The following is a 22771-nucleotide window of genomic DNA, read 5'->3' as shown; positions in this document are numbered from 1 at the left end:
AAAAATCCACCACAACTTTCATCATTTCAGCACCTCCCACACCTCTTCCATTCTTATCCAACACCTCCTCCATCATTTCTTTCCTTCCATACACTTTTTTAAAAAAAAATCTTGTGCATTTTTCATCGTCCTCCATCACTCTTGCCTTACTTTTAAACATTATTTTCTTCCCTTTCCTCTCCATAAAATCATTCAGTTTCTCCCTTGCATCCATCAATTCCTCTTTCACAACCCACCCCCACTCTTACTCTGTGTAAAAATTCAAACCGTTTCTGCCATGCATTCCATTCACTTCTTTCCTTCCTTGCCACACATTTACCCATTCTCCTAAAAAACTTTCAGTTCCACTTTAACAATCTCCCACCAACACACCATACTACCGAAACACCTTTTCTTTCTCCTTAATCTTTCAAAAAAATCTGAAAAACACTTCACCACCCACTCATCCTTTAACAATGATACGTTCAATTTCCACTGACCACGGCCGAACTTCATCATACCCACTACATCCACCGTACACATAAGACACACATGATCCGCGAACACCATACTCACCTTTCATCTTAAAAACCTGTCATCCCTTGGGAAAAAAAAATATAATCCATTCTCGATCTTACTTTTCCATCCTCACTAAAAAAAAGAAAAAAAGGAATCAGACAACTTATTCAACACCACCGAATCAATCAACCTAAAATCTTCAACCATTTGCACCAACTCTCTACTCGAACCATCCAAACTCGCACCATGCCTTCCACTCACTCTGTTTTCCCTTCTTATTATACAATTAAAATCCCCCACCAAAAACAAAAATTCCCTCCCTGGTATAAATAACTTAATTTTTTTAAACAAACCAACCCTCTCCACACTCCCCACCGAAGCATAAACATGAATGATTTTAAAAATCCTACCCCCATATCTAAACACCACCGCCCTACCACACTCTATTTCCTCCAACCTACTAATTTAAAAATCAAAACTCCTAAATAATACCGCCACCCCAGAGCTCCTTCTTCCACTCACTGAAAACACCGATGGTCCTACTGACCAATAATCGTTTTTCAATTGTTCGGTAAGATGACATTCTTGTAAACAATAAATATCAGCATTTAATGCTGTCAAAGCCTGAAATACCATCACCCTTCGGGCATCACTCTTGATACTACGCACATTAAGTGATGATACTGTCAGTAACATCAGAGGAAAAAAATAACCTCATCACATGCTCTCAAGTCCCAGTCCTAGCTTTTATTCGGATGATTTGCTGGTCTCTACATCAGTCACACTCCTAGCAGCATCCGCAACTCTCCTAGCAAAAACACCGTCCTGTGGACTCAGATCTTCCGAAATGATAGAAACAGGAAAGGCTCCACCATCACTTCCGCTACTATCATAAATGTATGGAGGCTCCGGGGGGGGACACCCTCCTCCCGTAATCTTTTACCGGAGCTACCTTCCCCTGAGTCCATCACTATATCCTCTACGGATTCCGCAACATCCAGGCTCCTGCTCCAGTCTCCCTCCTGGCCAAGATCTCCATTTTGTATTTAGGTTTATTATACAAAACTGATTATGATAGAACAGACATCAACCTGTTTTAGCAAGAATACATAGATCAGTTATAGTGATCTCCTGTATAAGGCTGTATTTAAGTTTATTATACAAAACTGATTATGATAAAACAGACATCAACCTGTTTTAGCAGGAATACATACATAATATTGGTACAGATAGACGATAAGCAGTACTGCGACGCAGCGCAGGGCAATACACGTTACAGTACGACTTCAGTTACGGAAAGCTCAGTAGCAGCAGTGTACAATTACATTCCCAGACATGGCACATATGGTTAGCACTTTAGTGGAACATAACCTGGGGAAATGGGGGGGGAAAGGGGGCCGAGGAGAATGGGGCTAGTCTTCAGCCTCTAGACTGTCCTTGAGAGAGTAGTCTCTCAGCAGGCTGTGGATAAGCCTGCGGCAGTCACGGACTGTGACCTGCTCCCTCCTCAGCACCAGGCGGTTCCTGGCAAACCATAGAGCGTCCTTTACACAGCACATGAGACGCCAAGCATCCTCAATGGCGCTCTCCGTGTGTGTTCCTGGAAACAGTCCGTAAAGTACCGAATGGTAGGACAGGTACTTTCTCTCGATAGAGTCCTTGAGATCCAGCTCCAGGGCTCTGAACAAAGCCTGTGCAAACGGGCACTGCCAGAACAAGTGAAGGGAAGTCTCCTCCTCCACAATGCACTGTGGGCAGTGTCTATATCTGCACAGCCCCCTGGCATGCATAAATGTCCTTAGGGGGAGGCCTCCCTGAATGGCCATCCATGCAATGTCTTTATGCCTGTTGGTTAGCCTGCTCGACGACACGTTAGCCCAGACAGTCTTGGCTGTGGCGTCGGGGAGCCCTGGGATGTTCTCGATAGTGTCTTTGGCTCTGATGAGCTTGTGGATCACACGGGGTAACCACAAATCTGGTTTAACTCCCTCCAGTTTGTGCTCCCTTACAAATTTGCCCACGTCCAAGTAGAACCAGGGCATAGTCCAATTGTAAGGGACGGAGCTGTCCCACTTTTCCCACTTGAGCTGCCTCCACAGGGGCAGCAGGAAGAAGCGAGACATGGAGTTTCCAGCAGAGCTTTTCACTACGTCTCTGAGAGTCCTGCGCACGCAGTTGCACACAAAGAAGGTCCTCAGCATGGTAGGGATGTCAGGAACTCCTTTGCCTCCCTTGCCGGGTTCCTTGTACATCACTGCGCGCTTTACTCTGTCCATTTTGGAGCCCCAGATGAAGTGGGAAAACTGCTCGGTTGATGGCTCGGTGAATGGTGACCAGCAAGGGCCAAGCCTGAGCCACGTACTGCAGCACGGGAAGAATCTCGTTGCGTAGCACCAGCACTTTCCCTTCGATGGTAAGGTCTCTGAGGCTCCACAGCCCAAATTTCTGCTTTACTTTGTTGAGTCTCTCCTCCCAGCTTTTCAGGGCTGCGCCGTCTCTGCCGAACCAGACTCCCAGGATCTTTAGGAAGTCGGTTTTGACGGGAAACAGGATTGGCTCAGAAGTCAGGTCCCACTGCCCGAACAGCATGGTCTCCGACTTCCCGCAGTTGACCTTTGCGCCTGAAGCTCGGCTGAAGTCCTCGCACGTCTGGACGAGCGCTCTCACCCACCGGCAATCCGCGCAGAAGATGGTCACGTCGTCCATGTAGAGCGAACACTTTATCTCCTTCTTGTCTCTGCCCGGCGCGGTGATCCCTCTGATTTCTGGATTCCGTCTGATGCACTCGGCGAAGAGCTCTATACAACAGACAAAAAGAAGAGGTGAGAGAGGGCAGCCTTGTCTGACCCCAGAGAGGACAGGGAAGGGGTCAGTCTTCCAGCCGTTCACCAGCACCGAGCTGCGGATATCAAGGTACATCAGGTTAGCGTAAGAACAGAACATCTCCCCCCAGCCCAAACCTCCGCAGTACCTGACCCATAAAACCATGAGACAGTCGATCAAATGCCTTCTCTTGGTCGAGGGTGACCAGAGCGGCACGGACGTTACGGTCCTTGATGTAGTAGATCGTGTCCCTGATGAGGGCCAGGCTGTCCGCGATCCGGCGCCCTGGGATGCCGCAGGTCTGGTCGGGGTGGACGATCTGCCCGATGACTTTCTTCAACCTGGTGGCTAGTACCTTGGCGAGGATCTTGTAGTCCACGTTCAGGAGAGAGAGAGATGGGACGCCAATTTTTCAGGTCACATCTCTCCCCCTTCCGCTTATACAGGATTGTGATCATTCCCTCTCTCAGCGTGGGGGGCATCCTGCCCTCCACCACCATCTCCTCATACAGGTCGAGGAGGTCCGGGCCGATGAGGTCCCACAGCGTTGTGTACAACTCAGCTGGGAGACCGTCACTGCCCGGTGTCCTGCCCTTCCTGAAGGATTTGGCGGCAGAGTGCAGCTCCTCCAGCATCAAGGGGGCGTCCATGGCTGCACGACCTGCGGGATCAATGGTGTTAGTGATACCTGACAGGAACCGTTCAGCAGCCTCCGGGTCTGTGTCTTTCTGGACCTCCTCCTTCCCCTGTCATACCACGCCTTCGCTGTCTCTCATTTACGTCAGGGGCGTGTGGGTGGAGTGGAGCTTCTTGAAAAAGAAAGTCACATTTCTCACCCTTCTCCAGGTTCTCCACCTTGGAACAGAAGACGATTTGCTTGGATTCCTCCTCAAAGTGCCTTTTCAGGCCCTCCTTGGTCTCCTCCAGCTCCTCGTCCACGTCCCATCCGCACTGTTGGAGGTCCAACAGGGACTGCAGCTTGCGTTGCAGCCGTCTGAATTTCCTCTTCCTCTCACACGCCTGGAGTCTTCCTTTAGCCTGAAAGAAAGAGCGCAGCTTTACTTTAGTAAACTCCCACCACTGGGCTACAGTGGGGAACAGATACTTGGTACAGACACAATCAGAAAATACATTACGCAGCTCATCCACGATTTCCTGCCTCACTAACAGGGCACAGTTCAGCTTCCAGGAGCCTGGACCGGGAGGAAACCCTTTCCCAGGGCACACTGGAGCCGAACAGCCCAGTGGTCGGAGAAGTAGCAGGGAACCATGGAGCACTGCTGATGCTCTACCGCTCGAGAGGTGAACACAAAGTATATCCGGGAAAGCACAGAGCCATCCGGCCGGCTCCAAGAATAGTTCACGGAGCTGGTCCCGATGGAGCCCATAGCGTCCTTTAAGGATGCCTCTGTAACAATCTCTCTGAGCAGTTTCGAAGTCACGTCCAGGATTGTTGCATGGGTGGAAGTGCGCCCTCCTTCTTCGATCGGGCAGTTGAAGTCCCCGCCCATCACTATGGTCCTGGTGGTGGTCAGCTGGGTCCGCAGGTTCTGGAGTAACTCCAGGCGTTGCTTCTTTTCCGGGGAGGCGTACACGGTGATGAGCCTCACAGGCTCCCCCACCCAGGATCCGTCCATGACTAGAAGTCTGCCGCAGACCATCTCCTGGACAACGTCCACCGTGAAGTTGGCTTTTCGGATCAGGATAGCAACCCCAGCCGACTTGCAGCCGTTCCCGCCGGACCAAAAGGACGGGCCGTGAGACCATTCCCTGCATAGATGGCGATAAGAACAAAAGAAGGGTAAAGCACATTCCTGCAGCATATATACATCACACTGCTGGGAAGAAAGGAAGGTTAGTATGCCTCGCGACGAACGAGCAAAAGGCTCACTAGCGGAAGCGCACGGACGACCGGACTCCCCAGCACCGCCACAAAGAAGGAGCGCAGCGCGGCATTGGAGCGGCAAAAGTCAACCCAAACGCAGCAGTTACAGTTAGCGTCGGAGTACTGTTAATGGTTTACGGTTGACAGTTTAGGGTTAGGTAAGGCTTAGAATCCTTCCCCATTGTGGCGTGTTTAGCCCATCCTTTTCCCAAACACCAAAAAAGCCTGATTGCCTTCAATTTCTTTTTGTCTTAAGCAGCATCGCCAGTGCCAACATTTTGCACCTAAGATTATAAAAAGTACCTAGCAAAATTGTTTCTGTTTTAAAACCGCGGCGGGAAGAAAACGCACAAAATCTCGGACAGTTCACCTGCCTGTATGCCTCGCGACGAACGAGCGAAAGGCCCACTAGCGGCAGCGCACGGACGACCGGACTCCCCAGCGCCGCCACAAAGAAGGAGCGCAGCGCGGCATTGGAGCGGCAAAAGTCAACCCAAACGCAGCAGACTAGACATTTTGCCAAAAACGAAGTCTGCAACCTGATCTTTCCACACGCATAGAGCTTCCCAACTCGTGTCGGAAAGCTTTTAAACAAATAGCAAAAAAGCTACGATCACTGAACGTACAAAAGGCGCATTAGTCTTTTCCATGCTGAAGAGCGGCCCCTTAAGCACGTGGTGAGTGCTTTTTCCAGATGTTTCACTGTTGCTATTTGAGGAAATGAATAATACAACTGCACATGTGAGGAACAGAGATCTCAATGTTAAACATTTAAGGGCAGTTTTTTGTTGTTTGGTTTGTGTATTATGATAAAGAACAATTGGGAACATGTTTGAAAGCGTATGCACAGACTTATTTGCATAGAGTCTGGAGGGCGTGGTCTAACCCTGCCTCCTTAAAGCATTTCTACAACCCCAAACAGTACACAGCATGACACAACAGGCAGGATATTTTGCGCTTCTGGGTGCGACGCAGTCCCCAGCCAGGGCGAAGCTCGCGACTAGAGCAAGCAATCTTTTTGATCTATCGTTAACAACAGCCAAGAAGCCCAGCAAACTCCAGGCATCAAAAAATTGATTACAACTCATGGTTGTTCCTCCCCACGGAAATCTTTAGTAAAAGGCGAAAGATTTATTCGGTCTGAAGAGAAACCAGAGTATACCCAAACATGCCGCAGGGCAACGGCCCGGCCACAGGCAGTGCTCCTCGAGGTTAAGGTGTGTTTAATTAATCCCACCCAGCTCTTGCCTGATCATTGGAACCTTTAACACATGCAAAACACGATTGCAAAGGGATTGGAACTATTTAATATTTATGCTGTTTTAAAGTCTTATTAAACTAACAATAAGGCGGGGCGTTTCCCAGTGCATCATGGGTATTCAAATGAGGCGGCAGCTCAAACAAACCTTCCAGCAGTCGTAGTGACCGGGGCGCGAGCTTGCTTCTCTGAAACAATTTTGTTTGCTTTAAGAAAAGAAAAGCTGAAGATTGTACCTCCCCCACCGCTTTGCCTACGGGGGCCCGCATCTTCCCCTTCCGCTGCAGCCACCAGAAGTTCCTGGCACACATGCTTTGGGCTGTGTTACAAGGTTAGGGGTAAGGCTTCGGGATGGAATCTGATTACTACTCTTTTTTCCCCAATGGTGGCGTGCTGAACCCATCGGCTTCACAAATACCAAGTTGCCTGATGCTGTTTCCTTTGAAAGCAAATATATCTTTTCCACAAATCAAATCTTTCTAATTAAACCACCTTTCCAAAGTTAGCGGTTAGAAACGCTTAAGCATGGAAAGGTTTGGTGATAGAGCTTGGGTTAGGGGCGGGTTAAGCTCATGGCTTTGAAGAGGCACAGTTACAGTTAGCGTCGGAGTACTGTTAATGGTTTACGGTTGACAGTTTAGGGTTAGGTAAGGCTTAGAATCCTTCCCCATTGTGGCGTGTTTAGCCCATCCTTTTCCCAAACACCAAAAAAGCCTGATTGCCTTCAATTTCTTTTTGTCTTAAGCAGCATCGCCAGTGCCAACATTTTGCACCTAAGATTATAAAAAGTACCTAGCAAAATTGTTTCCGTTTTAAAACCGCACAAAATCTCGGACAGTTCACCTGTCTGTATGCCTCGCGACGAACGAGCGAAAGGCTCACTAGCGGCAGCGCACGGACGACCGGACTCCCCAGCACCGCCACAAAGAAGGAGCGCAGCGCGGCATTGGAGCGGCAAAAGTCAACCCAAACGCAGCAGACTAGACATTTTGCCAAAAACGAAGTCTGCAACCTGATCTTTCCACACGCATAGAGCTTCCCAACTCGTGTCGGAAAGCTTTTAAACAAATAGCAAAAAAGCTATGATCACTGAACCTACAAAGGGCGCATTAGTCTTTTCCATGCTGAAAAGCGGCCCCTTAAGCACGTGGTGAGTGCTTTTTCCAGATGTTTCACTGTTGCTATTTGAGGAAATGAATAATACAACTGCACATGTGAGGAACAGAGACCTCAATGTTAAACATTTAAGGGCAGTTTTTTGTTGTTTGGTTTGTGTATTACGATAAAGAACAATTGGGAACATGTTTGAAAGCGTATGCACAGGCTTATTTGCATAGAGTCTGGAGGGCGTGGTCTAACCCTGCCTCCTTAAAGCATTTCTACAACCCCAAACAGTACATAGCATGACACAGGCAGGATATTTTGCGCTTCTGGGTGCGACACAGTCCTCAGCCAGGGCAAAGCTTGCGACTAGAGCAAGCAATCTTTTTGATCTATCGTTAACAACAGCAAAGAAGCCCAGCAAACGCCAGGCATCAAAAAATTGGTTACGACTCATGGTCGTTCCTCCCCACGGAAATCTTTAGTAAAAGGCGAAAGATTTATTCGGTCTGAAGAGAAACCAGAGTATACCCAAACATGCCGCAGGGCAACGGCCCGGACACAGGCAGTGCTCCTCGATGTTAAGGTGTGTTTAATTAATCCCACCCAGCTCTTGCCTGATCATTGGAACCTTTAACACATGCAAAACACGATTGCAAAGGGATTGGAACCATTTAATATTGGGCTGCTTTAAAGTCTTATTAAACTAACAATAAGGTGGGGCGTTTCCCAGTGCATCATGGGTATTCAAATGAGGCGGCAGCTCAAACAAACCTTCCAGCAGTCTTAGTGACCGGGGCGCGAGCTTGCTTCTCTGAAACAATTTTGTTTGCTTTAAGAAAAGAAAAGCTGAAGATTGTTCCTCCCCCACCGCTTTGCCTACGGGGGCCCGCAACTTCCCCTTCCGCTGCAGCCACCAGAAGTTCCTGGCACACATGCTTTGGGCTGTGTTACAAGGTTAGGGGTAAGGCTTCGGGATGGAATCTGATTACTACTCTTTTTCCCCAATGGTGGCGTGCTGAACCCATCGGCTTCACAAATACCAAGTTGCCTGATGCTGTTTCCTTTGAAAGCAAATATATCTTTTCCACAAATCAAATCTTTCTAATTAAACCACCTTTCCAAAGTTAGCGGTTAGAAACGCTTAAGCATGGAAAGGTTTGGTGATAGAGCTTGGGTTAGGGGCGGGTTAAGCTCATGGCTTTGAAGAGGCACAGTTACAGTTAGCGTCGGAGTACTGTTAATGGTTTACGGTTGACAGTTTAGGGTTAGGTAAGGCTTAGAATCCTTCCCCATTGTGGCGTGTTTAGCCCATCCTTTTCCCAAACACCAAAAAAGCCTGATTGCCTTCAATTTCTTTTTGTCTTAAGCAGCATCGCCAGTGCCAACATTTTGCACCTAAGATTATAAAAAGTACCTAGCAAAATTGTTTCCGTTTTAAAACCGCACAAAATCTCGGACAGTTCACCTGTCTGTATGCCTCGCGACGAACGAGCGAAAGGCTCACTAGCGGCAGCGCACGGACGACCGGACTCCCCAGCACCGCCACAAAGAAGTAGCGCAGCGCGGCATTGGAGCGGCAAAAGTCAACCCAAACGCAGCAGACTAGACATTTTGCCAAAAACGAAGTCTGCAACCTGATCTTTCCACACGCATAGAGCTTCCCAACTCGTGTCGGAAAGCTTTTAAACAAATAGCAAAAAAGCTATGATCACTGAACCTACAAAGGGCGCATTAGTCTTTTCCATGCTGAAAAGCGGCCCCTTAAGCACGTGGTGAGTGCTTTTTCCAGATGTTTCACTGTTGCTATTTGAGGAAATGAATAATACAACTGCACATGTGAGGAACAGAGACCTCAATGTTAAACATTTAAGGGCAGTTTTTTGTTGTTTGGTTTGTGTATTATGATAAAGAACAATTGGGAACATGTTTGAAAGCGTATGCACAGGCTTATTTGCATAGAGTCTGGAGGGCGTGGTCTAACCCTGCCTCCTTAAAGCATTTCTACAACCCCAAACAGTACATAGCATGACACAGGCAGGATATTTTGCGCTTCTGGGTGCGACACAGTCCTCAGCCAGGGCAAAGCTTGCGACTAGAGCAAGCAATCTTTTTGATCTATCGTTAACAACAGCAAAGAAGCCCAGCAAACGCCAGGCATCAAAAAATTGGTTACGACTCATGGTCGTTCCTCCCCACGGAAATCTTTAGTAAAAGGCGAAAGATTTATTCGGTCTGAAGAGAAACCAGAGTATACCCAAACATGCCGCAGGGCAACGGCCCGGCCACAGGCAGTGCTCCTCGAGGTTAAGGTGTGTTTAATTAATCCCACCCAGCTCTTGCCTGATCATTGGAACCTTTAACACATGCAAAACACGATTGCAAAGGGATTGGAACTATTTAATATTGGGCTGCTTTAAAGTCTTATTAAACTAACAATAAGGTGGGGCGTTTCCCAGTGCATCATGGGTATTCAAATGAGGCGGCAGCTCAAACAAACCTTCCAGCAGTCTTAGTGACCGGGGCGCGAGCTTGCTTCTCTGAAACAATTTTGTTTGCTTTAAGAAAAGAAAAGCTGAAGATTGTACCTCCCCCACCGCTTTGCCTACGGGGGCCCGCAACTTCCCCTTCCGCTGCAGCCACCAGAAGTTCCTGGCACACATGCTTTGGGCTGTGTTACAAGGTTAGGGGTAAGGCTTCGGGATGGAATCTGATTACTACTCTTTTTCCCCAATGGTGGCGTGCTGAACCCATCGGCTTCACAAATACCAAGTTGCCTGATGCTGTTTCCTTTGAAAGCAAATATATCTTTTCCACAAATCAAATCTTTCTAATTAAACCACCTTTCCAAAGTTAGCGCTTAGAAACGCTTAAGCATGGAAAGGTTTGGTGATAGAGCTTGGGTTAGGGGCGGGTTAAGCTCATGGCTTTGAAGAGGCACAGTTACAGTTAGCGTCGGAGTACTGTTAATGGTTTACGGTTGACAGTTTAGGGTTAGGTAAGGCTTAGAATCCTTCCCCATTGTGGCGTGTTTAGCCCATCCTTTTCCCAAACACCAAAAAAGCCTGATTGCCTTCAATTTCTTTTTGTCTTAAGCAGCATCGCCAGTGCCAACATTTTGCACCTAAGATTATAAAAAGTACCTAGCAAAATTGTTTCCGTTTTAAAACCGCACAAAATCTCGGACAGTTCACCTGTCTGTATGCCTCGCGACGAACGAGCGAAAGGCTCACTAGCGGCAGCGCACGGACGACCGGACTCCCCAGCACCGCCACAAAGAAGGAGCGCAGCGCGGCATTGGAGCGGCAAAAGTCAACCCAAACGCAGCAGACTAGACATTTTGCCAAAAACGAAGTCTGCAACCTGATCTTTCCACACGCATAGAGCTTCCCAACTCGTGTCGGAAAGCTTTTAAACAAACAGCAAAAAAGCTATGATCACTGAACCTACAAAGGGCGCATTAGTCTTTTCCATGCTGAAAAGCGGCCCCTTAAGCACGTGGTGAGTGCTTTTTCCCAGATGTTTCACTGTTGCTATTTGAGGAAATGAATAATACAACTGCACATGTGAGGAACAGAGATCTCAATGTTAAACATTTAAGGGCAGTTTTTTGTTGTTTGGTTTGTGTATTACGATAAAGAACAATTGGGAACATGTTTGAAAGCGTATGCACAGGCTTATTTGCATAGAGTCTGGAGGGCGTGGTCTAACCCTGCCTCCTTAAAGCATTTCTACAACCCCAAACAGTACATAGCATGACACAGGCAGGATATTTTGCGCTTCTGGGTGCGACACAGTCCTCAGCCAGGGCAAAGCTTGCGACTAGAGCAAGCAATCTTTTTGATCTATCGTTAACAACAGCAAAGAAGCCCGGCAAACGCCAGGCATCAAAAAATTGGTTACGACTCATGGTCGTTCCTCCCCACGGAAATCTTTAGTAAAAGGCGAAAGATTTATTCGGTCTGAAGAGAAACCAGAGTATGCCCAAACATGCCGCAGGGCAACGGCCCGGACACAGGCAGTGCTCCTCGAGGTTAAGGTGTGTTTAATTAATCCCACCCAGCTCTTGCCTGATCATTGGAACCTTTAACACATGCAAAACACGATTGCAAAGGGATTGGAACTATTTAATATTGGGCTGCTTTAAAGTCTTATTAAACTAACAATAAGGTGGGGCGTTTCCCAGTGCATCATGGGTATTCAAATGAGGCGGCAGCTCAAACAAACCTTCCAGCGGTCTTAGTGACCGGGGCGCGAGCTTGCTTCTCTGAAACAATTTTGTTTGCTTTAAGAAAAGAAAAGCTGAAGATTGTACCTCCCCCACCGCTTTGCCTACGGGGGCCCGCAACTTCCCCTTCCGCTGCAGCCACCAGAAGTTCCTGGCACACATGCTTTGGGCTGTGTTACAAGGTTAGGGGTAAGGCTTCGGGATGGAATCTGATTACTACTCTTTTTCCCCAATGGTGGCGTGCTGAACCCATCGGCTTCACAAATACCAAGTTGCCTGATGCTGTTTCCTTTGAAAGCAAATATATCTTTTCCACAAATCAAATCTTTCTAATTAAACCACCTTTCCAAAGTTAGCGGTTAGAAACGCTTAAGCATGGAAAGGTTTGGTGATAGAGCTTGGGTTAGGGGCGGGTTAAGCTCATGGCTTTGAAGAGGCACAGTTACAGTTAGCGTCGGAGTACTGTTAATGGTTTACGGTTGACAGTTTAGGGTTAGGTAAGGCTTAGAATCCTTCCCCATTGTGGCGTGTTTAGCCCATCCTTTTCCCAAACACCAAAAAAGCCTGATTGCCTTCAATTTCTTTTTGTCTTAAGCAGCATCGCCAGTGCCAACATTTTGCACCTAAGATTATAAAAAGTACCTAGCAAAATTGTTTCCGTTTTAAAACCGCACAAAATCTCGGACAGTTCACCTGTCTGTATGCCTCGCGACGAACGAGCGAAAGGCTCACTAGCGGCAGCGCACGGACGACCAGACTCCCCAGCACCGCCACAAAGAAGGAGCGCAGCGCGGCATTGGAGCGGCAAAAGTCAACCCAAACGCAGCAGACTAGACATTTTGCCAAAAACGAAGTCTGCAACCTGATCTTTCCACACGCATAGAGCTTCCCAACCCGTGTCGGAAAGCTTTTAAACAAACAGCAAAAAAGCTATGATCACTGAACCTACAAAGGGCGCATTAGTCTTTTCCATGCTGAAAAGCGGCCCCTTAAGCACGTGGTGAGTGCTTTTTCCCAGATGTTTCACTGTTGCTATTTGAGGAAATGAATAATACAACTGCACATGTGAGGAACAGAGATCTCAATGTTAAACATTTAAGGGCAGTTTTTTGTTGTTTGGTTTGTGTATTACGATAAAGAACAATTGGGAACATGTTTGAAAGCGTATGCACAGGCTTATTTGCATAGAGTCTGGAGGGCGTGGTCTAACCCTGCCTCCTTAAAGCATTTCTACAACCCCAAACAGTACATAGCATGACACAGGCAGGATATTTTGCGCTTCTGGGTGCGACACAGTCCTCAGCCAGGGCAAAGCTTGCGACTAGAGCAAGCAATCTTTTTGATCTATCGTTAACAACAGCAAAGAAGCACGGCAAACGCCAGGCATCAAAAAATTGGTTACGACTCATGGTCGTTCCTCCCCACGGAAATCTTTAGTAAAAGGCGAAAGATTTATTCGGTCTGAAGAGAAACCAGAGTATGCCCAAACATGCCGCAGGGCAACGGCCCGGACACAGGCAGTGCTCCTCGAGGTTAAGGTGTGTTTAATTAATCCCACCCAGCTCTTGCCTGATCATTGGAACCTTTAACACATGCAAAACACGATTGCAAAGGGATTGGAACCATTTAATATTGGGCTGCTTTAAAGTCTTATTAAACTAACAATAAGGTGGGGCGTTTCCCAGTGCATCATGGGTATTCAAATGAGGCGGCAGCTCAAACAAACCTTCCAGCGGTCTTAGTGACCGGGGCGCGAGCTTGCTTCTCTGAAACAATTTTGTTTGCTTTAAGAAAAGAAAAGCTGAAGATTGTACCTCCCCCACCGCTTTGCCTACGGGGGCCCGCAACTTCCCCTTCCGCTGCAGCCACCAGAAGTTCCTGGCACACATGCTTTGGGCTGTGTTACAAGGTTAGGGGTAAGGCTTCGGGATGGAATCTGATTACTACTCTTTTTCCCCAATGGTGGCGTGCTGAACCCATCGGCTTCACAAATACCAAGTTGCCTGATGCTGTTTCCTTTGAAAGCAAATATATCTTTTCCACAAATCAAATCTTTCTAATTAAACCACCTTTCCAAAGTTAGCGGTTAGAAACGCTTAAGCATGGAAAGGTTTGGTGATAGAGCTTGGGTTAGGGGCGGGTTAAGCTCATGGCTTTGAAGAGGCACAGTTACAGTTAGCGTCGGAGTACTGTTAATGGTTTACGGTTGACAGTTTAGGGTTAGGTAAGGCTTAGAATCCTTCCCCATTGTGGCGTGTTTAGCCCATCCTTTTCCCAAACACCAAAAAAGCCTGATTGCCTTCAATTTCTTTTTGTCTTAAGCAGCATCGCCAGTGCCAACATTTTGCACCTAAGATTATAAAAAGTACCTAGCAAAATTGTTTCCGTTTTAAAACCGCACAAAATCTCGGACAGTTCACCTGTCTGTATGCCTCGCGACGAACGAGCGAAAGGCTCACTAGCGGCAGCGCACGGACGACCGGACTCCCCAGCACCGCCACAAAGAAGGAGCGCAGCGCGGCATTGGAGCGGCAAAAGTCAACCCAAACGCAGCAGACTAGACATTTTGCCAAAAACGAAGTCTGCAACCTGATCTTTCCACACGCATAGAGCTTCCCAACTCGTGTCGGAAAGCTTTTAAACAAACAGCAAAAAAGCTATGATCACTGAACCTACAAAGGGCGCATTAGTCTTTTCCATGCTGAAAAGCGGCCCCTTAAGCACGTGGTGAGTGCTTTTCCCCAGATGTTTCACTGTTGCTATTTGAGGAAATGAATAATACAACTGCACATGTGAGGAACAGAGATCTCAATGTTAAACATTTAAGGGCAGTTTTTTGTTGTTTGGTTTGTGTATTACGATAAAGAACAATTGGGAACATGTTTGAAAGCGTATGCACAGGCTTATTTGCATAGAGTCTGGAGGGCGTGGTCTAACCCTGCCTCCTTAAAGCATTTCTACAACCCCAAACAGTACATAGCATGACACAGGCAGGATATTTTGCGCTTCTGGGTGCGACACAGTCCTCAGCCAGGGCAAAGCTTGCGACTAGAGCAAGCAATCTTTTTGATCTATCGTTAACAACAGCAAAGAAGCACGGCAAACGCCAGGCATCAAAAAATTGGTTACGACTCATGGTCGTTCCTCCCCACGGAAATCTTTAGTAAAAGGCGAAAGATTTATTCGGTCTGAAGAGAAACCAGAGTATGCCCAAACATGCCGCAGGGCAACGGCCCGGACACAGGCAGTGCTCCTCGAGGTTAAGGTGTGTTTAATTAATCCCACCCAGCTCTTGCCTGATCATTGGAACCTTTAACACATGCAAAACACGATTGCAAAGGGATTGGAACCATTTAATATTGGGCTGCTTTAAAGTCTTATTAAACTAACAATAAGGTGGGGCGTTTCCCAGTGCATCATGGGTATTCAAATGAGGCGGCAGCTCAAACAAACCTTCCAGCGGTCTTAGTGACCGGGGCGCGAGCTTGCTTCTCTGAAACAATTTTGTTTGCTTTAAGAAAAGAAAAGCTGAAGATTGTACCTCCCCCACCGCTTTGCCTACGGGGGCCCGCAACTTCCCCTTCCGCTGCAGCCACCAGAAGTTCCTGGCACACATGCTTTGGGCTGTGTTACAAGGTTAGGGGTAAGGCTTCGGGATGGAATCTGATTACTACTCTTTTTCCCCAATGGTGGCGTGCTGAACCCATCGGCTTCACAAATACCAAGTTGCCTGATGCTGTTTCCTTTGAAAGCAAATATATCTTTTCCACAAATCAAATCTTTCTAATTAAACCACCTTTCCAAAGTTAGCGGTTAGAAACGCTTAAGCATGGAAAGGTTTGGTGATAGAGCTTGGGTTAGGGGCGGGTTAAGCTCATGGCTTTGAAGAGGCACAGTTACAGTTAGCGTCGGAGTACTGTTAATGGTTTACGGTTGACAGTTTAGGGTTAGGTAAGGCTTAGAATCCTTCCCCATTGTGGCGTGTTTAGCCCATCCTTTTCCCAAACACCAAAAAAGCCTGATTGCCTTCAATTTCTTTTTGTCTTAAGCAGCATCGCCAGTGCCAACATTTTGCACCTAAGATTATAAAAAGTACCTAGCAAAATTGTTTCCGTTTTAAAACCGCACAAAATCTCGGACAGTTCACCTGTCTGTATGCCTCGCGACGAACGAGCGAAAGGCTCACTAGCGGCAGCGCACGGACGACCGGACTCCCCAGCACCGCCACAAAGAAGGAGCGCAGCGCGGCATTGGAGCGGCAAAAGTCAACCCAAACGCAGCAGACTAGACATTTTGCCAAAAACGAAGTCTGCAACCTGATCTTTCCACACGCATAGAGCTTCCCAACTCGTGTCGGAAAGCTTTTAAACAAACAGCAAAAAAGCTATGATCACTGAACCTACAAAGGGCGCATTAGTCTTTTCCATGCTGAAAAGCGGCCCCTTAAGCACGTGGTGAGTGCTTTTCCCCAGATGTTTCACTGTTGCTATTTGAGGAAATGAATAATACAACTGCACATGTGAGGAACAGAGATCTCAATGTTAAACATTTAAGGGCAGTTTTTTGTTGTTTGGTTTGTGTATTACGATAAAGAACAATTGGGAACATGTTTGAAAGCGTATGCACAGGCTTATTTGCATAGAGTCTGGAGGGCGTGGTCTAACCCTGCCTCCTTAAAGCATTTCTACAACCCCAAACAGTACATAGCATGACACAGGCAGGATATTTTGCGCTTCTGGGTGCGACACAGTCCTCAGCCAGGGCAAAGCTTGCGACTAGAGCAAGCAATCTTTTTGATCTATCGTTAACAACAGCAAAGAAGCACGGCAAACGCCAGGCATCAAAAAATTGGTTACGACTCATGGTCGTTCCTCCCCACGGAAATCTTTAGTAAAAGGCGAAAGATTTATTCGGTCTGAAGAGAAACCAGAGTATGCCCAAACATGCCGCAGGGCAACGGCCCGGACACAGGCAGTGCTCCTCGAGGTTAAGGTGTGTTTAATTAATCCCACCCAGCTCTTGCCTGATCATTGGAACCTTTAACACATGCAAAACACGATTGCAAAGGGATTGGAACCATTTAATATTGGGCTGCTTTAAAGTCTTATTAAACTAACAATAAGGTGGGGCGTTTCCCAGTGCATCATGGGTATTCAAATGAGGCGGCAGCTCAAACAAACCTTCCAGCGGTCTTAGTGACCGGGGCGCGAGCTTGCTTCTCTGAAACAATTTTGTTTGCTTTAAGAAAAGAAAAGCTGAAGATTGTACCTCCCCCACCGCTTTGCCTACGGGGGCCCGCAACTTCCCCTTCCGCTGCAGCCACCAGAAGTTCCTGGCACACATGCTTTGGGCTGTGTTACAAGGTTAGGGGTAAGGCTTCGGGATGGAATCTGATTACTACTCTTTTTCCCCAATGGTGGCGTGCTGAACCCATCGGCTTCACAAATACCAAGTTGCCTGATGCTGTTTCCTTTGAAAGCAAATATATCTTTTCCACAAATCAAATCTTTCTAATTAAACCACCTTTCCAAAGTTAGCGGTTAGAAACGCTTAAGCATGGAAAGGTTTGGTGATAGAGCTTGGGTTAGGGGCGGGTTAAGCTCATGGCTTTGAAGAGGCACAGTTACAGTTAGCGTCGGAGTACTGTTAATGGTTTACGGTTGACAGTTTAGGGTTAGGTAAGGCTTAGAATCCTTCCCCATTGTGGCGTGTTTAGCCCATCCTTTTCCCAAACACCAAAAAAGCCTGATTGCCTTCAATTTCTTTTTGTCTTAAGCAGCATCGCCAGTGCCAACATTTTGCACCTAAGATTATAAAAAGTACCTAGCAAAATTGTTTCCGTTTTAAAACCGCACAAAATCTCGGACAGTTCACCTGTCTGTATGCCTCGCGACGAACGAGCGAAAGGCTCACTAGCGGCAGCGCACGGACGACCGGACTCCCCAGCACCGCCACAAAGAAGGAGCGCAGCGCGGCATTGGAGCGGCAAAAGTCAACCCAAACGCAGCAGACTAGACATTTTGCCAAAAACGAAGTCTGCAACCTGATCTTTCCACACGCATAGAGCTTCCCAACTCGTGTCGGAAAGCTTTTAAACAAACAGCAAAAAAGCTATGATCACTGAACCTACAAAGGGCGCATTAGTCTTTTCCATGCTGAAAAGCGGCCCCTTAAGCACGTGGTGAGTGCTTTTCCCCAGATGTTTCACTGTTGCTATTTGAGGAAATGAATAATACAACTGCACATGTGAGGAACAGAGATCTCAATGTTAAACATTTAAGGGCAGTTTTTTGTTGTTTGGTTTGTGTATTACGATAAAGAACAATTGGGAACATGTTTGAAAGCGTATGCACAGGCTTATTTGCATAGAGTCTGGAGGGCGTGGTCTAACCCTGCCTCCTTAAAGCATTTCTACAACCCCAAACAGTACACAGCATGACACAACAGGCAGGATATTTTGCGCTTCTGGGTGCGACGCAGTCCCCAGCCAGGGCGAAGCTCGCGACTAGAGCAAGCAATCTTTTTGATCTATCGTTAACAACAGCAAAGAAGCCCAGCAAACGCCAGGCATCAAAAAATTGGTTACGACTCATGGTCGTTCCTCCCCACGGAAATCTTTAGTAAAAGGCGAAAGATTTATTCGGTCTGAAGAGAAACCAGAGTATACCCAAACATGCCGCAGGGCAACGGCCCGGCCACAGGCAGTGCTCCTCGAGGTTAAGGTGTGTTTAATTAATCCCACCCAGCTCTTGCCTGATCATTGGAACCTTTAACACATGCAAAACACGATTGCAAAGGGATTGGAACTATTTAATATTGGGCTGCTTTAAAGTCTTATTAAACTAACAATAAGGTGGGGCGTTTCCCAGTGCATCATGGGTATTCAAATGAGGCGGCAGCTCAAACAAACCTTCCAGCAGTCTTAGTGACCGGGGCGCGAGCTTGCTTCTCTGAAACAATTTTGTTTGCTTTAAGAAAAGAAAAGCTGAAGATTGTACCTCCCCCACCGCTTTGCCTACGGGGGCCCGCAACTTCCCCTTCCGCTGCAGCCACCAGAAGTTCCTGGCACACATGCTTTGGGCTGTGTTACAAGGTTAGGGGTAAGGCTTCGGGATGGAATCTGATTACTACTCTTTTTCCCCAATGGTGGCGTGCTGAACCCATCGGCTTCACAAATACCAAGTTGCCTGATGCTGTTTCCTTTGAAAGCAAATATATCTTTTCCACAAATCAAATCTTTCTAATTAAACCACCTTTCCAAAGTTAGCGCTTAGAAACGCTTAAGCATGGAAAGGTTTGGTGATAGAGCTTGGGTTAGGGGCGGGTTAAGCTCATGGCTTTGAAGAGGCACAGTTACAGTTAGCGTCGGAGTACTGTTAATGGTTTACGGTTGACAGTTTAGGGTTAGGTAAGGCTTAGAATCCTTCCCCATTGTGGCGTGTTTAGCCCATCCTTTTCCCAAACACCAAAAAAGCCTGATTGCCTTCAATTTCTTTTTGTCTTAAGCAGCATCGCCAGTGCCAACATTTTGCACCTAAGATTATAAAAAGTACCTAGCAAAATTGTTTCCGTTTTAAAACCGCACAAAATCTCGGACAGTTCACCTGTCTGTATGCCTCGCGACAAACGAGCGAAAGGCTCACTAGCGGCAGCGCACGGACGACCGGACTCCCCAGCACCGCCACAAAGAAGGAGCGCAGCGCGGCATTGGAGCGGCAAAAGTCAACCCAAACGCAGCAGACTAGACATTTTGCCAAAAACGAAGTCTGCAACCTGATCTTTCCACACGCATAGAGCTTCCCAACTCGTGTCGGAAAGCTTTTAAACAAACAGCAAAAAAGCTATGATCGCTGAACCTACAAAGGGCGCATTAGTCTTTTCCATGCTGAAAAGCGGCCCCTTAAGCACGTGGTGAGTGCTTTTTCCCAGATGTTTCACTGTTGCTATTTGAGGAAATGAATAATACAACTGCACATGTGAGGAACAGAGATCTCAATGTTAAACATTTAAGGGCAGTTTTTTGTTGTTTGGTTTGTGTATTACGATAAAGAACAATTGGGAACATGTTTGAAAGCGTATGCACAGGCTTATTTGCATAGAGTCTGGAGGGCGTGGTCTAACCCTGCCTCCTTAAAGCATTTCTACAACCCCAAACAGTACATAGCATGACACAGGCAGGATATTTTGCGCTTCTGGGTGCGACACAGTCCTCAGCCAGGGCAAAGCTTGCGACTAGAGCAAGCAATCTTTTTGATCTATCGTTAACAACAGCAAAGAAGCCCAGCAAACGCCAGGCATCAAAAAATTGGTTACGACTCATGGTCGTTCCTCCCCACGGAAATCTTTAGTAAAAGGCGAAAGATTTATTCGGTCTGAAGAGAAACCAGAGTATACCCAAACATGCCGCAGGGCAACGGCCCGGACACAGGCAGTGCTCCTCGAGGTTAAGGTGTGTTTAATTAATCCCACCCAGCTCTTGCCTGATCATTGGAACCTTTAACACATGCAAAACACGATTGCAAAGGGATTGGAACCATTTAATATTGGGCTGCTTTAAAGTCTTATTAAACTAACAATAAGGTGGGGCGTTTCCCAGTGCATCATGGGTATTCAAATGAGGCGGCAGCTCAAACAAACCTTCCAGCAGTCTTAGTGACCGGGGCGCGAGCTTGCTTCTCTGAAACAATTTTGTTTGCTTTAAGAAAAGAAAAGCTGAAGATTGTACCTCCCCCACCGCTTTGCCTACGGGGGCCCGCAACTTCCCCTTCCGCTGCAGCCACCAGAAGTTCCTGGCACACATGCTTTGGGCTGTGTTACAAGGTTAGGGGTAAGGCTTCGGGATGGAATCTGATTACTACTCTTTTTCCCCAATGGTGGCGTGCTGAACCCATCGGCTTCACAAATACCAAGTTGCCTGATGCTGTTTCCTTTGAAAGCAAATATATCTTTTCCACAAATCAAATCTTTCTAATTAAACCACCTTTCCAAAGTTAGCGGTTAGAAACGCTTAAGCATGGAAAGGTTTGGTGATAGAGCTTGGGTTAGGGGCGGGTTAAGCTCATGGCTTTGAAGAGGCACAGTTACAGTTAGCGTCGGAGTACTGTTAATGGTTTACGGTTGACAGTTTAGGGTTAGGTAAGGCTTAGAATCCTTCCCCATTGTGGCGTGTTTAGCCCATCCTTTTCCCAAACACCAAAAAAGCCTGATTGCCTTCAATTTCTTTTTGTCTTAAGCAGCATCGCCAGTGCCAACATTTTGCACCTAAGATTATAAAAAGTACCTAGCAAAATTGTTTCCGTTTTAAAACCGCACAAAATCTCGGACAGTTCACCTGTCTGTATGCCTCGCGACGAACGAGCGAAAGGCTCACTAGCGGCAGCGCACAGACGACCGGACTCCCCAGCACCGCCACAAAGAAGGAGCGCAGCGCGGCATTGGAGCGGCAAAAGTCAACCCAAACGCAGCAGACTAGACATTTTGCCAAAAACGAAGTCTGCAACCTGATCTTTCCACACGCATAGAGCTTCCCAACTCGTGTCGGAAAGCTTTTAAACAAACAGCAAAAAAGCTATGATCACTGAACCTACAAAGGGCGCATTAGTCTTTTCCATGCTGAAAAGCGGCCCCTTAAGCACGTGGTGAGTGCTTTTTCCCAGATGTTTCACTGTTGCTATTTGAGGAAATGAATAATACAACTGCACATGTGAGGAACAGAGATCTCAATGTTAAACATTTAAGGGCAGTTTTTTGTTGTTTGGTTTGTGTATTACGATAAAGAACAATTGGGAACATGTTTGAAAGCGTATGCACAGGCTTATTTGCATAGAGTCTGGAGGGCGTGGTCTAACCCTGCCTCCTTAAAGCATTTCTACAACCCCAAACAGTACATAGCATGACATAGCATGACACAGGCAGGATATTTTGCGCTTCTGGGTGCGACACAGTCCTCAGCCAGGGCAAAGCTTGCGACTAGAGCAAGCAATCTTTTTGATCTATCGTTAACAACAGCAAAGAAGCACGGCAAACGCCAGGCATCAAAAAATTGGTTACGACTCATGGTCGTTCCTCCCCACGGAAATCTTTAGTAAAAGGCGAAAGATTTATTCGGTCTGAAGAGAAACCAGAGTATGCCCAAACATGCCGCAGGGCAACGGCCCGGACACAGGCAGTGCTCCTCGAGGTTAAGGTGTGTTTAATTAATCCCACCCAGCTCTTGCCTGATCATTGGAACCTTTAACACATGCAAAACACGATTGCAAAGGGATTGGAACCATTTAATATTGGGCTGCTTTAAAGTCTTATTAAACTAACAATAAGGTGGGGCGTTTCCCAGTGCATCATGGGTATTCAAATGAGGCGGCAGCTCAAACAAACCTTCCAGCGGTCTTAGTGACCAGGGCGCGAGCTTGCTTCTCTGAAACAATTTTGTTTGCTTTAAGAAAAGAAAAGCTGAAGATTGTACCTCCCCCACCGCTTTGCCTACGGGGGCCCGCAACTTCCCCTTCCGCTGCAGCCACCAGAAGTTCCTGGCACACATGCTTTGGGCTGTGTTACAAGGTTAGGGGTAAGGCTTCGGGATGGAATCTGATTACTACTCTTTTTCCCCAATGGTGGCGTGCTGAACCCATCGGCTTCACAAATACCAAGTTGCCTGATGCTGTTTCCTTTGAAAGCAAATATATCTTTTCCACAAATCAAATCTTTCTAATTAAACCACCTTTCCAAAGTTAGCGGTTAGAAACGCTTAAGCATGGAAAGGTTTGGTGATAGAGCTTGGGTTAGGGGCGGGTTAAGCTCATGGCTTTGAAGAGGCACAGTTACAGTTAGCGTCGGAGTACTGTTAATGGTTTACGGTTGACAGTTTAGGGTTAGGTAAGGCTTAGAATCCTTCCCCATTGTGGCGTGTTTAGCCCATCCTTTTCCCAAACACCAAAAAAGCCTGATTGCCTTCAATTTCTTTTTGTCTTAAGCAGCATCG

General features: G+C 47.1%; 10 non-coding genes across 10 annotated transcripts; all 10 read right to left on the bottom strand.

Moving 5' to 3' along the window:
• Window positions 1-6251: 6251 nt before the first annotated feature.
• Window positions 6252-6366, bottom strand: LOC149277121 (U5 spliceosomal RNA). The gene has a single exon (XR_016279174.1). It is a non-coding gene; the product is annotated as a U5 spliceosomal RNA (small nuclear RNA).
• Window positions 6367-7979: 1613 nt separating this feature from the next.
• Window positions 7980-8094, bottom strand: LOC149277120 (U5 spliceosomal RNA). Its single transcript, XR_016279313.1, has one exon. It is a non-coding gene; the product is annotated as a U5 spliceosomal RNA (small nuclear RNA).
• A 1611-nt stretch (window positions 8095-9705) lies between these two features.
• LOC149277119 (U5 spliceosomal RNA) lies at window positions 9706-9820 on the bottom strand. The gene has a single exon (XR_016279312.1). It is a non-coding gene; the product is annotated as a U5 spliceosomal RNA (small nuclear RNA).
• Window positions 9821-11432: 1612 nt separating this feature from the next.
• Window positions 11433-11547, bottom strand: LOC149277118 (U5 spliceosomal RNA). The gene has a single exon (XR_016279119.1). It is a non-coding gene; the product is annotated as a U5 spliceosomal RNA (small nuclear RNA).
• Window positions 11548-13159: 1612 nt separating this feature from the next.
• Window positions 13160-13274, bottom strand: LOC149277117 (U5 spliceosomal RNA). Its single transcript, XR_016279199.1, has one exon. It is a non-coding gene; the product is annotated as a U5 spliceosomal RNA (small nuclear RNA).
• A 1612-nt stretch (window positions 13275-14886) lies between these two features.
• LOC149277116 (U5 spliceosomal RNA) lies at window positions 14887-15001 on the bottom strand. The gene has a single exon (XR_016279198.1). It is a non-coding gene; the product is annotated as a U5 spliceosomal RNA (small nuclear RNA).
• Window positions 15002-16613: 1612 nt separating this feature from the next.
• LOC149277115 (U5 spliceosomal RNA) lies at window positions 16614-16728 on the bottom strand. The gene has a single exon (XR_016279196.1). It is a non-coding gene; the product is annotated as a U5 spliceosomal RNA (small nuclear RNA).
• Window positions 16729-18343: 1615 nt separating this feature from the next.
• On the bottom strand, window positions 18344-18458 carry LOC149277114 (U5 spliceosomal RNA). Its single transcript, XR_016279311.1, has one exon. It is a non-coding gene; the product is annotated as a U5 spliceosomal RNA (small nuclear RNA).
• Window positions 18459-20070: 1612 nt separating this feature from the next.
• On the bottom strand, window positions 20071-20185 carry LOC149277113 (U5 spliceosomal RNA). The gene has a single exon (XR_016279310.1). It is a non-coding gene; the product is annotated as a U5 spliceosomal RNA (small nuclear RNA).
• A 1622-nt stretch (window positions 20186-21807) lies between these two features.
• LOC149277112 (U5 spliceosomal RNA) lies at window positions 21808-21922 on the bottom strand. The gene has a single exon (XR_016279195.1). It is a non-coding gene; the product is annotated as a U5 spliceosomal RNA (small nuclear RNA).
• Between the last annotated feature and the right edge of the window lie 849 nt (window positions 21923-22771).

Source organism: Sceloporus occidentalis, unplaced genomic scaffold, assembly GCF_023333645.1.
Source record: "Sceloporus occidentalis isolate IW3139 unplaced genomic scaffold, rSceOcc1.0.p SCAF_220, whole genome shotgun sequence".
Classification (NCBI taxonomy): domain Eukaryota; kingdom Metazoa; phylum Chordata; class Lepidosauria; order Squamata; family Phrynosomatidae; genus Sceloporus; species Sceloporus occidentalis.
This window is presented reverse-complemented; position numbering and strand designations above follow the sequence as displayed.